A 16,161-nucleotide genomic window follows, 5' to 3' on the forward strand; every position below is an offset into this window, starting at 1 on the left:
GCGTTGCAGCCCTGATGAATAGCACAGCGCCCACAGGGAGCTGCCAGCCCTCTCCCACCGTTACACCGGCCCTTCAACGTACACGTCCATCGGCATCGCTGCGGCAAAGCTCCGTGAGCCTCCGAGCCGGCACCTCTGGTCTTAGGGTATTTGATATCTTACACAAGATACTTCAGGAGCCTTTAGCAGGTGGCGGGTTGTTGTGCCTGGCAGAGCTCATGGCAAGAGGTAAGTGAGGCAGCAAAGGGCTCCCGAGGGCGAGCGCTGAGCGTCGAGCCCTCCTGCAGCAGAATCCCCACTTCTCGGGGCAGAGCAGCTCCCTTCGTTTCGGTGCTTTAATCTCTAAACTTCCTCAGCCCTTAGTGAAAACGTGGCGGAGAGACGGTTCCCCTCGGCCAGCAGCGTGTGTCCACGATGGCACCTCTCCTGGGCTCGGCGATATTACTTCTTCCCTGCCGCTGTCAAGGGTGGTTTTCTCTCCAGTGACATTCACTCATTAATAACACACAGCGTAGCTCACGTTACTCCTGGCCTAGGGCCCTTTTTAAGGTGTGAGTGTCTTCTCACACCTCCTCTCCTGGAGGCTGGGTGACCCACAGCACATCGTGACAGTCCCCAGCTCTCCACTCCCTGCCTGAGCTGCCAAATCCCCCCCAACCAAGACATGCAATAGAGGTTTCAGAGTGGCTGTTCACTAGAGATAAGTCCTAGTTTATTGTAAAGTCCATGCTTAGGTGCCATTTAAGGCAGTCAAAGTACCAAAGGCATACCCGAGAGAGATGTATGCAGCTCCTCCAGTTTGGGGAGTGATGCTACAAGCACAGCACTTCCATTTTTACAATATTTCCTACACATATTTTTCATTAGTGTTGGCTAGATGCCATTTCCCAAGGATCTGCGGTCTTTGCAATAATTGGATATGAGATTCTGGAAGTGATAGGACTTAAAATTCATAGGCCTTGCCTAAACACATACATACGTAGATTGTGTTATCTCCTTGAGTTTAATCAAATGAGATAATACTGCTATTCACTAAGAAAATTGTGTGTGTTATCTTACTGTAGCATGTAGTTTTGTTGCAATGCCATACTTAAACAACAGTGTTAAGGAGATGGAGAAAACTTAATAGAGCTGAACTTGCACATCAGAAGATAAAATGGGTGTCTTTTTGTTAGAGCCCCATCACACTTTCTCCTAGACAGATTCCCTTCCCCCTCTTCTCACTGCTAGTTTCCTCTACGCTCAGTTATTGCATTTTTAAGCCGCTGAGGAGGCCCAAACCGTGCAGCCCCCAGGTCAACGTTTGCTCAGCACCCTGGAGCTGAAAGCTGCTGCAGGTGACGCGGTGGCAGGAGGTACGGTGCGACGTGGCGATGCTGCCCTCCGTGCTTCACCGGTCCTGCACTCAATCTCTGAAGTCCTGTTGGATCCAGGAAGGAACAAGCGTCCCCACTCCGGGATGGTTAGCTGAAGCTCCGTAGCTGTTGAGGTTCATCTAGCATCAGTCATCTCTTATTCATCAAAATAAAAAATGTATTGCACCCTCGTGTGTCTCTGCCCTCCACGCTGGGTCCCTGGGAAGGCAGCACAGGGCCCCCCTGACCCTTCCATCCACATCACGGTCCAGGCGGCCACTAACTCCGGTACATCCCGCAGCCCTGCCGGTTTGGGTTGTATTCCACTTGCCCCACGTACTGGTTTGCCTCCATTGCAAAGCTGCTCTCGGAAACTCTCAGCCTGGTGGAACATCCCTCTGCCCCCACAGACCAAACCAGGGCTGTCTCACCCCACCGCAGCAGAGGAAAAACCTGTGGTTTGATCGGTTAAACCCCCCTAGAACAACGCCAGCAACAAAGAACCCCCCAGAACAAAGCCTTGGGCGAGCTCAGCCGCTCTCGCTGACAACTGATGTGCAGGAGCAGGAACCAGCCCCTGCACCCGCCAGCCGGGGCAGCAGGAGGAACCCCCGACACCACCTCTCTGCTCAGCATCCTGACTCTGAGCTCAGCCCACAGCACATCCCCGGGGGTGCAGATCTGTCCTCCTTTAACCCGACTGCAAAAAGGCTGCAGGTTTCATCCCTCCTTACACCGAAGGTCTGCTCAGAATTAAGCCGTAACTGGCCACTGACTGCCAAACATTATTGCCAAGTCCCGTCATATTCAGGGGGTAAGTCCTTGTTGGTTTACATGCACGGCAGAGTTTAGTGCTCGCGCTGTGCCTCCCTCCCCTCGTTCCCCCCAGAAAGGGGGGACAAGTGACATGGAGCTGCCCCGAGCTGGGACATTCACTTGTTTTCCAGAGCTTTGTTTCCATGAATCCACCCTTGCAGAAAGATTCTGGTTTCGACATTCAGAACACACTGGTAAGAGCTGCAGAGTATTATTTGTGATTAATCTTTGTAAACTCTAATAGATGAACCCTACTTCGTCGCACCTCCCTCTCTACGTCCCCTATTACCTCCCGTGTCGCCGCGGTGTTGCGGTGCTCCGCGGTGGCGAACAAATCACGGCGTTAAGTCCTTGAGCAAAGATCCAGAGGTCACACAGAAAAATACAGGTTCAGGCTTTGTTACAGGTTTGTTTTTCCAGGCTGCCGGGGGGGCTGTGCTGCACGAGGTGTGTATGGGGGGGTGCTCCTCTACTTGGAAAGGGGTCTCGGCAGTGAGGACACTTGTAATTCGTTGGCCCTCACAGCTGTTAATCCCCACGCTACAAAATGCAAATTCTTTCTCCAAATTGTCATGGGCTTCTTTTTTTTTTTTTTTTTTTGTTAAGAGCAGAGACTTACCTGGGGTTGGACCAGGCTCTGCAGAGCCTCATGCCAAGCTGGGCCCCGACTTGGAGCCATGGAGGGCCAAAACCTGCCCACAACTAAAGTAATTCATTGTTGTTTAATAAGGAATGATGTAACACTATATTCTTGCCTGAGGAAGGTGATAAACTTCCTCACAATCTGATTATTATGGGTGCAACTAATTTTTCACTGCCTGAGCTGCTTAGAATCTAAAATTTATATTCAACTATTCAAAGTCTTTATGGGCAAGGAAGCTTTTTTTTTTTACCTTGGGAATTTGATTTCCCTGCAGCAAATAAGAATATCCAGGATGCATTTTTCACCCATAAAGGACTGCTCAGGCCTGTGCATTGCACCAGCAGACCCTTTACCGGGGAGGCCAGCGGAGGGGGAGAGGGGGGAGTCAGACTCCACGTGTCCTGGTACCTTCAGGGAATCTGCCCACTCTGCTTTTTCTGAAGGTTTGGGAGACTCAAGCAGACACTCAAAATCTTGTTAGTGTGCACGACACATCTTGAAGAGAGGGAATTATCGTGTACACCTCTCAGTCTCCGTATGAATGCTCATTTCTCCATCCGTGATCCACGCAGCTGCTGAATAAATGGGGAGCAAATCTGTGATGGCCTCTGAGAGCAGCATCAGAGGGGGAAGCTGGAGCTACATCCCAGGGATGTATGGAGGACCACGCTTCGATCTGCTATCAGGGAACAGTGCTCAGAAAAGCTGCTAACACAGCCTGTTTTCTGCTCAAGTGAGCAAAATATCCTCATAGGAGAAGTTTGTTAGCTTGAAAATAGCAAATTTTTATGCGTGATGTAATTCACTTGAAGCTTCACTGAGCTGAAATTGCCTGACCTTTTGATCTTTTGCAAATAAATGAACAGCCCCAAGGAAGCTTGAAAGTGCTGCACCCTCAGTGGAGGAGGACAAGGTGCCTGAAGGATCTGAGGAATTAAGACTTTTTTTTTTTTCATTTTAAGGAGCCAAAACTCAGTAAAAATATAGATATAAATGTTGATCAAAAACTCCCTCAAAATATATTTGTACAAAGGTTCAAAGCAGCATTATCTTTGCAAATGTTGCCTACCACGGCACTGCCATCAGGGCTTGCTCAGCTGGCTCCCAAGGCTTGCGTCAGCGTCACCCAGAACGCTGTTTCTGCAAAATGTTGAGGATGTATTTAAAGCCCCGAGAGAGAGCCAAGTCTTGATGGATAGGCTTTGAAAAGTCATTAAGGTGAGGTACAGAAAGATGGAGCTATTTTGAACCAAAAAGTCCGTGAGTGGCGTGGTCACTAAACGAACTGTCAGTGAACAGACAGAGAGCCCGGTGGGTTTTTAGACGGAGTAACTCCAGCAGCACATGCTGAACGAGTGCGTGAATGGGCCATAATTGGTTGGATGTGTCCCAAATGGCAAATCTCCTCCATTCCTGCAAGGTAGGCAATTCCTATGAACTTTGTTCAGCTATTAATCAAGACGTGAAGGGGGGGATTTTTTTTTCCCTTTTAGCCTTCACATCCACTTCCGTAAGCCATCCAACAAAAGGTAATTCTGTTTTCAGAGTGATGATAGGAGACGATCTCTCTTCTTACCAGGGGGTTTCTTCGAAGCAGTTAGTGTGCAAGTGCTCCTGCCTCTCCTCCAGACCTACCAGGGTGGAGTTTTGTATTTCTTGAGATTAAACTTGTGGTTCCTCTCCACCAGGTTTCTCATTTATCTCCAAAAGGTGCTATAATTTGGATAGTGCAGAGATTCTTCCCAAATCAACATATGGGATATAATTTTCAGTCATTAGCAGGGGTCAAGGTGTTTGAAACCCAGTGGTTTCCACCTTCTGCTATGAATTCCACCTTCCACCTTCTGCTATGAATTTCAGAAAATTACAGAACTGTGAAGTGATATTAATAATCTAATTATTTAAAAGGTAAATTGGAGAAAGATAGTTATGCATGAAACTATTGGCTGGGGGGAACTAGACCTCCAGCACCCAGTAAGCCAACCAAGAAGATAACGAAGTAGCACCTGCACAGATTTTTGCCTGTGATTGCTGAAGGTGAAATCAGATGGATTTTGCCCCAAAAATACTACTTGCCAAACACCCCGTGCTGCAGTTACTGGGAGTGGATAGAGGAACAACCTGGCAAAGGAGAGGACTTCCCTCTTGAGAAACGTATGGGTGTATTCAAACCGGGGACGGCTCTTACCTCGGGGATGATGGTCTGTCCCCACCAGAACGTTACAGCTCTCACCAAAGCCTCGCTGGGCTCCTCCTCTGGCTCCAACCGGCCTCTCCAGCCGCCAGACGGGTGCACAGGCAGCTCCGGTGGGATCCCGCCCCGGAGCTCCTGCTGGTGCAGACACACGGGAAGGTCCCCGAGCCCTGGCGATCCAGGCGTCGCTGAGATATTCCTCCCACATCCCCGAACGCTGGCTGCTTGCAGGCACCCAGTTGTGGACGCGCTCGCTAACGAAACACTGAAACCCACACTCTGACCGCCAGCTGCCAAAGTCAAATTATATTGCCTTCGTGGCCCGGTTAGAGACAGCACGAAACTAAATGGAACAGCAAAATCAGTGTTTTTAATATATTAACACCCCTCCCAGTTTTAATTTCTCCCCTTTATGAATATCCCTGCCACCCGGCTCTCAGCAAGACAGGGGATTGCCGCCAGAGCCACACCAGTATCCCTTCAAATAACATAAAGCAAAGGCACATCTGGAGAGCAAATCCTGCAGGCCAATCCCAGTCATTTCCCCACACCCCCGCCCAGGGCTTTCCTGCAGGGATTTCAAGCCCCGTAGTAGCATCCCCACAAACCCTAACCCGGGTCAGGTTGTCACACCCGCTGGAAGCTCTGCTCTTCCCGGGAGAGGATTTAGCCTTTGCATGTCCAATGTGGATTAGTGTTTCCAGGGCAGAAAAATTGACTTTTCAGCTCTATTTAATGTGTAAATAAATATTATATATCATAAATAATATATGAATAAAACATAATCTAGAAAGACAATACGGTATCTTCTCAGGGCCATAGCACCCACCGGCTGCAACCCTGCTGGGAAAGGGCGTGGGAGGAGTTTCTGCATTTCCAAGATATAAAATTACCAAAATCCAGCCACAGAAAGAACACAGGTCCTTTTTAAATAACCACTCCATTTCAGTCAGAACGCAGCTTTTTGTTCTGAGTTTGTGTGCTGCTGTAAATGACACGTGCTCCTTCGTTTCGGCGTGTCTGATGTTAATCATCAGCAAAAGAAATGGGAACACTCCTGTCAGGCAATCTATGAGATCACCTTCTCCTAATACCGTTATTCATAGCAACATATAAATGTTCTTTTCAGGCATGTGAAGGCACTTTATGTTTTTTATCGACTCCTGGGAGGAGAGGGGAGAGGATGGGAGCTGCCTCATGCCCTCCACATGTGAGGTACAGTTGTACAACACAAAGGTAAGCAAAAGTTTCTATAGAAATTATCTATTCTTAAAGAAATACATAATTTCTTTCCCTCTTAAAGCTTTTTCTCCATCCTTTCTTTCCCCCAGACACAGAAGGATTAAACAAGCAGTCAATCCAAGCAGCTGGGTGACAGGACTGAAAACACCAAGAAATCATCTTTTTCCCTTATTTACAGGCTGGTTTGGATGAAGGTAAAAATTGCTAAAAGTTAACAATTCAGTGAACAGCACACAGGCTGAAAGTGAAACAACACGACTTACAGATCTGTTTAAACAATCCTGAATAAACTGCCCTTTTAAAAACACTTTGAGAAATGTCAATAAAACTTTCAAAAATATTTCTGACCTAACTCTCAATTGCAGAATGATGCCAGTGTGGTGCCTGCCAGTGACTTCCCCTCCTGAAGGAGACTGACAAGAAACATCTTCGGTATTGATATGGTAAGTGATGGGAAAGGTGAGCGATTAACCCGAGTTCTAGCCATTGGGATCATCTAGTACTGCTTTTAAACTGAAGCTGGCAAACGAAGTAAAACGTAACACAATAAAAGAAATTAATTTCTTTCCAAGATGCCCAGTGAGCAGCTTCCCCCTGCCAAGAGCAGCAACAAGCCTCACAGCTTTTCTCCTACCCAGTGCTACCCAACAACGGCTTTAGGGATCAAAACAACACAAGAATCAATGGAATGGCCCAAACCAGACATGGGTGAAGCACAACCACTCCTCCAGATGGGCCATATGGAAGGGCCCAGTTGGACACCGTGTCTGGGGACCACCGGGCAATCCCATCAGGGCTCCTCATCCCTTCCACCAGACATCAGGTCCACCCCAAGGCGAGAGGGGTTCCGAGAAAACCCCAGTCATCGAGACACACGGATCTGTTTTAGCACAACATGCTCTCTTGTAAAGGAAAAGCAAAACAGGAATATTAAATCCATATTTTGGGACTGCTGCTATCCTACTGTTGGCTCTGGCACATCAAACCTGTAGAATTTCCTCTGTTTATGTGGATGAACCAAGAGGAAGGAGAGGGATTGAGAGAGAGAGGAACAGGTCTGAAACCGTCAGAGAAGAAAACACAGGGAAAGCAGATATCAAGAAGAATTTTCCCCCATTCTCACAATTGCTCTCCTTTTCCCTCACCCTACCTTATTAATATGTATGTAGAGCTTCTAAAAATTAGCCAGGACACTGTGGTTTTTATTACTGGATTCTCCTTGAAGTTACTCAAATTATAAACAGGGCTATCGATGCTAAACCTGAAGTCTTAAAATTATGAGAAGTAATTCATGCCCAGCTCTGAAATTCTGAAGTTAATTTAAAACATCACTTTTAGAAACAGGATGCTTTGTTGTAATAGACCTGTGTTAGGCATATTGTAAAGAGAGTTACCAATATTTTTATAAATTTTACATGCAAGTAAATTAAAATTATCATTACATTGATTCAGTAGCAACTGCTGTAATGAGGACTAGTCTAAATGACCGATAAATTGAGAAGTCTGCAAAACCGAACGGGAGAAACATAACAAATGAAAGTGTGGATGTTATCTGCCATCTCCTATTGTCCTATTTTAACTTGCTAACCTTCTTTTTAATCAGGAGGAATCAGCAGCACGTTTATTTTCAGTCACCAAAGCATTAAGCAACATATTGCCAACCCCGCTTTGGCGAGCGGCCACAGAGCTGCGGCAGCGTGCCCTCCCGCAGGGCTTTGGCCTCGGCTGCGCCGCCCCAGAGAGCTCTGCTGGGCTCCACCCTGTCCTCTACTGCTGCTCCCTACCAGCTCCAGGACAGTTTTCGCCTCGAGTACCTGGACCATGAAACAGTTCAAGTTCTGTTCTATAAATATTTAATATTTTATTTCAGAGCTGGGCTTTCTCCAAAGCAGCATCTGCTGTCTTCGGAGGTTTGCAGCTTGTGCATATGCATTTATGGGGATGTCAACCTTCACATTTCCACAGAAATAAAGGTAAAGGAAAAAACAAATGTTCATGGATTTTTATGTGTCAGAGAGTAGCATTTCTCTAAGCTTTAAACCCTGCACAGTTTAATGAATGCCAGAGCTGAAAATTACCCAGCAAAGTCTCTCTTCTGGGCTGCTCTTCATATATGCGGTTCAATACTTTGTGCTTCCACGGTGTACAGGCCTATTGCTACGGCCTCGCTTTTCTCCCATTACACAGAAATAGGTTTAGTCTTTGACTTGGCACCAGGTTCCGCAGGATCCGAGCAAGGGGGATGGCAACGGGCCTTGGCACTGGGGAGGGGAAGCGAGGTGGGGGAGAGCGTGCAGCTCGTCTCAACAGCCAGCGCCGCAGAGGGGGTGACATTTCCCAGGGCTAATACACTGCTGGAATCAACGGCACGGCTTTGCAGAATTATTCAAATACATTAACCCCACTGCTGGCTAACAGGGTACGTAACTTAGAGTAAAAGATAAGGTGCGCCTACCTGAGGTTGCGTCCAGGATGGGCTCACTCCAGGTGTTCGGCTTTCAAGGACAGTCACAGAAACACCCTATGAGATATCTCCTGCTAGACCAAGCAGTTTGGGTTTTTTTTGTTTTTTTTGTTTTTTTTTTTTTTATTAAGACAGACATCATACAGTTTAATGTGCTATTGTTGAAATAACAGCCCTGGCTCACTGTTAGTGCTTGAGCAGCTGCAAGGCTGATGCACAAAGCAGAGATGAAGTGGGAACGTGGTTCTTCAGATATTATTCTTACAAGTCGTTTTCTAATTCTTCAGCAGAACTCACCACAGTTTGGGTTCTGTGTGCTGGGCAAGAGACCTTTATAACCTGCATAAACAATGGTCACCAAACTCTGAGCGTAACAGGTTGGGTAACGCTGGAGAGCTGAGATGCCCAATCTGGGAAACTCTATTTTGATTTGTATTCATTTCCACACTACAATATTTCTAAAGATCAGATTTAAACTTACCTTTAACCAAAAAACCTAGCCATGCTAATAGTCTGTAAAACGTCCCTGGCTACGTACAAGCTGAGCTACCTGGGAAAACAGATACGACTGCTGCAACTTGCAAATAGTTGATTTTTTTCACGATGTTGCTTCATCTTTTATTTGCCAGCATTATTTCTATGCTTAATTAATCAACCCTGAGAGTTATCCCAGAAATAGGAGGAGGAACACTTGAATTTAGAGAGACCAAGGAATTTTTTTATAGTGCCCTGCTTTTTGTCTCAAACCCATAATCAGGTGAAGAAAAAGTCAATAAGTAGAATATTTTTTTGAATTCTACACATACCACACTGTCAATTGCAATTGCTTCAAACTGCATTAGTTTCCTGCTTTTAAATCTTCTATGGCAAGGATTTGGTTGAAATAGTTTGATTTTACTATATTAAACCGGTAGAAAATTTCAGTCTTCTCATGCAGAAAGAAGTGCAAGACCAACAAGCATAAGAATTAAAACTCTCAATGCCTCTAGTTTCTGCTATTTTTCTGTGGTTTTTTTTTAAAAAAAAAAAAAAAACAACTTTCTTCTAACAGCTTGGTGCTGCCTCTAACGCACAGTTTGCGTTTTACAAGGGGAGTCGGTGAACGTTTGGAGAGCAGAGGGGGATGTCGGTGTGAGCAGCCTGCGAGCTCTGCTCAGGGGATGCGCGGGCACAGCAGCACAATGTCACCACAGCCCGGCGGAGCAGGCAGCACTGAGTTCTGCTTGACCCCTTCTCCAAAGATAAGTTAGAAAAAAATTCAATAAAACTTGTGTTAAGCTAATTCCATGTTGCAATACAAACAAAGCCTGGAACAGCCTAATCCTCTTACACCAGGGAACAGGCTCCTAAAGTAGTTATTTAATAAGATTAAATACTGCAGGTCATAAAAATTAATTTGTACAACTGTCATGATTTAATGAGAGTGGAGCCAAATTTCTCTGCAGGAGAGGCGCAGCCGGGTACAAGCCCTGCCCCAGCGTGCGCTGCACTCGCTCCCATGGCACAAGCCCTGACCCCAACCCAAGAAAGCCCCTCGTGTGAGTAACTCCGTAAACCACATTTAAACTGCTCACACTGCACAACCTGCCAGACACCTGAACTTACTGGATTTTCATGTGCAGAGCAGCGTTGGTTCCTACCATGCTTATAAATCCCTCCTCCAGCAGAGCAGGGGGGAAACTCCGCGTGGAAATCTCCGCAGGAGTCATCCCCCTGCCCAGAAAGCACAAGTCTGCTTGTTCTGCAAGCGAAGGGCGAGCGGCTCACTGATTTTACGTGCAAAACAGGAGTCTAACAGCTCTGCATACTTACTCAGTTACAGCAATAAAGACCGTGTCTTAACTACCCTCACTCAGAGTTCTCCTGTGAAGTATCCTGGAGGGATCTGCCATTGGCACCCGCAGTTCGAAATTCAGAGCAAGTGCTATAAATACCTCTTTCCCTTCGTGCCACAGATAAACTAGAGGAAAAAAGTTTAACCTGGAAAAATACACGGCACACAGGAAGGTCACGGCCTACTAGAAACTAGGAAAAAAAAAAAAAATCACGTTTTTGCTCATGGGATACACAGAGGTATTAAGAATAAAAACTTTTATATCTCAAGAAGTGCTGGGAAAGGGCAAAGCAGTGTATTAAGGGCTGGAACATGGTTGGGGAGGAAGCAACAGTAGGAAACTGAGAAGAAAAACATGGCCAGTTGTGGGGAAAGCAAGACAGAAATAAGCTGTGTAGAGGTTAACACATAGCACACCAGGTTTCCTCTCCTGAGGAACAAAGATTAAAAGAAAAAAAAAAAAAAAAAAATCTATCAGAAGCCAGAGAGAAACCAAGACTAGCAGAAGTGTTTCAGGAAATTAAAACACTTTTAAAAATCAGAACAAAATCTGCATTGGGTGACAGAAGTCAGTGATTTAGCAATTTACCGAACACAGCTAGAATGGGCGAGATCCAGTTTTGTGTCTCTGCTCTGAAGCAAGAGGAGTCACGTCTGTTTTGCATCCCTTAACCAGCAACAGCAGGTTATAATTTTGGTCAGAAACGATACTCCAAAACTTGACTGTTGGAATGGAATCCGTGCAGCACCACGGCCAACATGCTTTGGTGAGAAGCTGCAGTGCCGGTGAACCCCAGGGTCTTGACCACGCACACGCTCCCCAGCAAACAACCGGTTCCTGGGGATGCTCCAAACCAAGTTTCATGAACCAAGACAGGAAAAAAAGCACAAAAGGTCCGTCTGTGCTTGCCGTCTGCTGCCCAGACGAGCAGAGCAGGCGGTGGAACACGCTGTAAAGATACTGCAGCATGAAATCTTAAAAGTTCCCGACTCTAAATTACCTTCAGGGACTGGGGCGGGAGTGGGCCAGGGAGGGATCAGGTTGACAGCACGGGGAAATTGTGCTTACTGCAGGGACGTGCTGGGGTTGCTGGGAGGGCTGGAGGTGCAGTGTCTCTCCGGCGTGAGGAGGAGGATTCCTGGCCCTCCAGGATGGAGAGTGCGGGTTCCCCATCTGCTCGATGGGATCCCGACAGCTCCCACATGGCCTGAAGAGGCCATTGGTGAGGGATTCTGGATACAGGGGGTGAGCGTGGCAAGGAAACCTCTCCTTTGAATGAGAGCATTCGCATTCACCTAAAATGGTTTTTAAAATTATTTTAAAAAACCGTTTTCAGCTGCTGAACAGCTCCCGAACTCACTCCCATTCTCATTCATTTCTCCGGAAAGCAGGAAATGAAAATTTGGACTTCCTGAGGCTTTTTCTGTTCTTTTCCCAAGCTCTACATAAACTTGTTGTTGCCTCTCCCTGACTTACCAAATTTTGTTCCTGAAAGCTGAGGAGACAGACAAGTACCAGGGAAGAAAGAATAAGGACACAGTTCAGCACTCCTCCTCGCTTGTGAAAGCTTCAGGCATTTTGTCAAATGCTTTGAATTCAGAAAGAGCAAAGCTGTTTCTTACATTAAAAAGAGAAAGAGATACAAAATAATATATATTTAAAAAAAAAAAAAAAGCTCTTCCTATAATAGCGCTGTTTGTGTTTGGAGACGCCGAGATTTTTCTGAATAGTCTGAAAAGTTTTCCCCACCTACGGTTGCTGAGCAGCCTGGCACCGCCGAGTGCCGCTGGGGTGGGGGAATCAGCAGCCACACAACCGACAGCATTCTGGGTGCTGGTTTGTTCCATTTCTTACCGCTGACATTTTTTGAAGCAATGTTTCAACAAAAGAAAAAATACTTATATCACCTCAGGGAAAAGCAAGCCTGCAGTGAAATAAATATCTCTTTTGTATCAAAGCGATTCACAATTCCTTTGATAAATCTTATCACTGTGGAGTTTTTCTGCATTGAAACAACCCCATGAAGGGCTGAAAGAATCATCTAAATGCATCTGAACAATTCTGTTTATTTTGTATTCAACTGTGCATCACACGAGCCCTCGTAGCATTTCCATTAGTCTTTAAAAATAGTATTAAAGGACATTTCAGTCTATTTAAATTATGTCTATTTTCATTTAAATTAGTTGCTAAATAACAAGTTCTATACCATCATTATGCTGTAGTATGTAAGCGCTAGAAATACACTTCAAACAAAACAAATTAAGGAACCTGGAAATTGCTACCGCAGAGCAAGGACATATTTTTAGGCAAAAATAAACAGAGAACCATGGCAAGTCATCAAAAATATGATAATAAACCAGCCCATATTTAGTGTGCAAAAGGAATGGTACATATGGAATACCTCATTTTACTCTTATGAGGTTTTTATTTATAAAACAATGCATAAAATTTGCAGTTTCCTTGCTTAACTGGAAAAGGACTAATTACCTTTCCGGTGGCCTATTTTATCACACCCAGCAGCTCTCAGAGTTCTGAGCCGTCTCAGAGCGAGTCAGCTGGCTCACATCCCGCAGCACCATCCATCCATCTATCCCCCCGGCACGGCCGCAGGAACCAGGCTCCGCCGCTGGTCCAGACCCTCCCCACACAAACCAGGGCTCGGAATAACCCCGCGCTGGGTTTTATCCCCAGTTCCTTGGCAGTCCAGGACAGGACAAACAGCTTCACAGAGGTGCCTCGGCATCAGAGGCAACGCCGAAGGTGCAGGATTTACAGCAGCCCGAGTGGAATAAAACGGCGATTTGCTGCTGAGTGATGTTACTTCTCAAGGAAGACACTGGAAGGGCGTAAGCGTGCCAGGAGCCTGGGGAAAGCGAATCTGGGGCACCTAATGAAAACAACGTGACTACACAACCAGCTGCTTATCGAGGAAGCCCCCAGGAACAGCAAAACTTTTTGTTTTCCCCGGCAGTGGCATGAACTGAGGAGAGGAGGTTCCCGAGGTCTCTTCCTCGTGGTGCTGGACACCCCCTCCAAGCCCTGGGACCCCCCCGCCATGCAGGGGGTGAGCAGGGAGGCAGACCCAGACCAGCGTCAGCTGGGAGGATGCAGAGCTGCTGGCTCCCTCCGAGCGGTCTCAGGTGACTGAGGGGTCTATAACAAGTGCAAAAGAATATTTACATTGGCTTGGGCACCAACAGTTTACCTCTGTACTGTCATCACACGCTTTTTCCCCAGCCTACAGGAAACGTTAGGACAGGCCTCCATAGGAGTAAACTCTCACAGCAATAAAGTCAGACCCTATCAACTTACACAGTTCTCCTTAAACTAAAAAAAAAAAAAAATCCTTATCTTATACCTTATGAAATTATATATTATATTAAACTCCATCAAAACATCATTAGAGAAGAAACTCTGGAAAACCCATCTGCAAATGTGTCTGGAATTTGAAATGTCCAGAGCAAGTTGGGCGCCTCCTTCCCCAAGCAATGCCGTAAGACCATTACTCTATGAGCTACTGATAACATTTTGGTTTTTTAATGACCACCAAAATAATTTAGCTCCTCATATTTTGCAGCAAGTTAATGCCAGGAACTTATTTAGCCACGTGCTACGTGTTGCTCGAATATGGATTATTATTTCCCAAACAGGATCTGGAATATTTTATTTTTGTACCTACTGATGTTGATCATCCACAATCATTTGCATTCTCACAAAGCCAAGCCAGTCTGCCTTCTAACTCATATAAACCCAGAAAAAGCATCCCCCTACTCCCTCTGTCTTGGGAACAGAATTTTCACAGTATGCTAAATATCTTCTGATTAGCTTTTCTTTTTTTTTTTTTAGAGTTCAGTTTTATCATGCCAAGACACATTAGTAGAGACAAAGAAAAAAGCTACAAAGTAACACTGAATGTAAACACATCCACGTACTGTTGTAATAAATACAAATATATGAAATAAGAACCTGGATCAAAGAGCATGTGTATAATCTGAGTCAACACAATTTAAAAAAAAAATAATAATAATTCACTCACCCTGAAGCGTGAGGGCTTGAGCTCACACCAGGAGGTCCCTGCGAGATCAGACACTTTCTCTGTTCTGCATGTGGAAGGGAAACGTCCTGTGTCCCACGACAGCAATAACACACACGGAGCTGCTACTCTTCATAAACAACACTAAAACTCCTGGTCAATTTGCAAACTCTGCTTAAACAGAAAATGAAACAGAAAAATGCAAACCTAAATTCATAATGTTTTCTAAAACCACAAAGATTCTGGTCTTTTTGCTGATATATTTCCAAAGGAATCAGTACATCTTCTGTAAACGGAAAACCTAGGAAATTTTCTCAACACAGGAAATTTGCAAATAAATTCCTAGTGTTAACTAAATGTAGGGAAATAATTTAGTGCATGTATTTGATACTCCAGCATGTAACAAATCATATGCATTTAATTTAATAATGCTATAAGAAAAAAACAACAACATGAGTAATCAAGAACGTACTTAACCTTTCTCTAAGCAACACAGAAAAAAGTTAGCGTGAAATACGTGACAATCCCCTAAAAATATAACTAAAGGGCAACTGGTAAGGTGTGCTGTAAAAACACAATCAGTACGGAGGAGACAAACTGACAAACCAGAAGAAAAATTTGTTTTGGAGTCACGCTCAGTAACAGTTGATGTATGCTCACAATAAAGTGAGATGTATAATGCAAACCTCCCTGAAAATAAAAGACAGCGTAATTTCAGCTGTGTACCAGCACAGCAGGTCTAAGAGTTAGAAGATTCCCGTGGGCTGAAGAAAAAAAAAAAATACATAAAACTTTTTTAAACCTGAAATCATACAAAACCTCAAAATTAATACTCGGGTATCTTCCATCATCTTTATGTAATCTCAAGACAGAGAAAGGGAAAGTGAGACAATTCTTTGGATTTGCTTTTGCTTCCTGTTAAATATTGACAAAAGTACCTGGGAGGTGGGCAGTCATCCTGGGCACACCGTGGAGGGAAAAGGCGCCCAGTTTTACTCAAACTCAAACCAGGGGGTGAGTACCAGTGCTTCTGAAGAGTCAAGAACCTGTTTTATTTTGTCAGTGCCTTTAAAATATTTTTTTTAAATCATGTTTATCATTCTCTTTCTGAAAAGATAAAAAATAAGCCTTGGAAAGAGCAGGTTATTGGAGAAGAATTAGCTCCTCATCTCAGGACAACAGGGAAAAATGAGCAAATCCCAACATTTCTAACCATTACGATAGGAACAGCCTGGTTGAAAACTTAAAATAGAGGGAGATGAGCCGTATGACACAGTCTTTTAGGGAACTCAAAATCTCCTCATGACTCAGCACGTAACCGATAGCCAGGGTGATCCAAGTGAAGTGCCAGGGCTTGGACAATAGGCCCAGGCCGGAGCTGACCTGTAAGATGAACCCCGTGTGCTTTTATAGGCAATAACTAGTGCATTAGGTTATAACAAACTGCTAACACTTTCAGGACTTTTTGCTGGTACTTCAAGGACTAACACCATCTTGCTGACACTTCAAGAACAAATGCCAGACCGGATACGTCAAAAGGACTTTTGCAGATCTTGTGCAGCCAACTATTAAAATCTTG

This window comes from Athene noctua, chromosome 5, assembly GCF_965140245.1.
Source record: "Athene noctua chromosome 5, bAthNoc1.hap1.1, whole genome shotgun sequence".
Classification (NCBI taxonomy): Eukaryota; Metazoa; Chordata; class Aves; order Strigiformes; family Strigidae; genus Athene; species Athene noctua.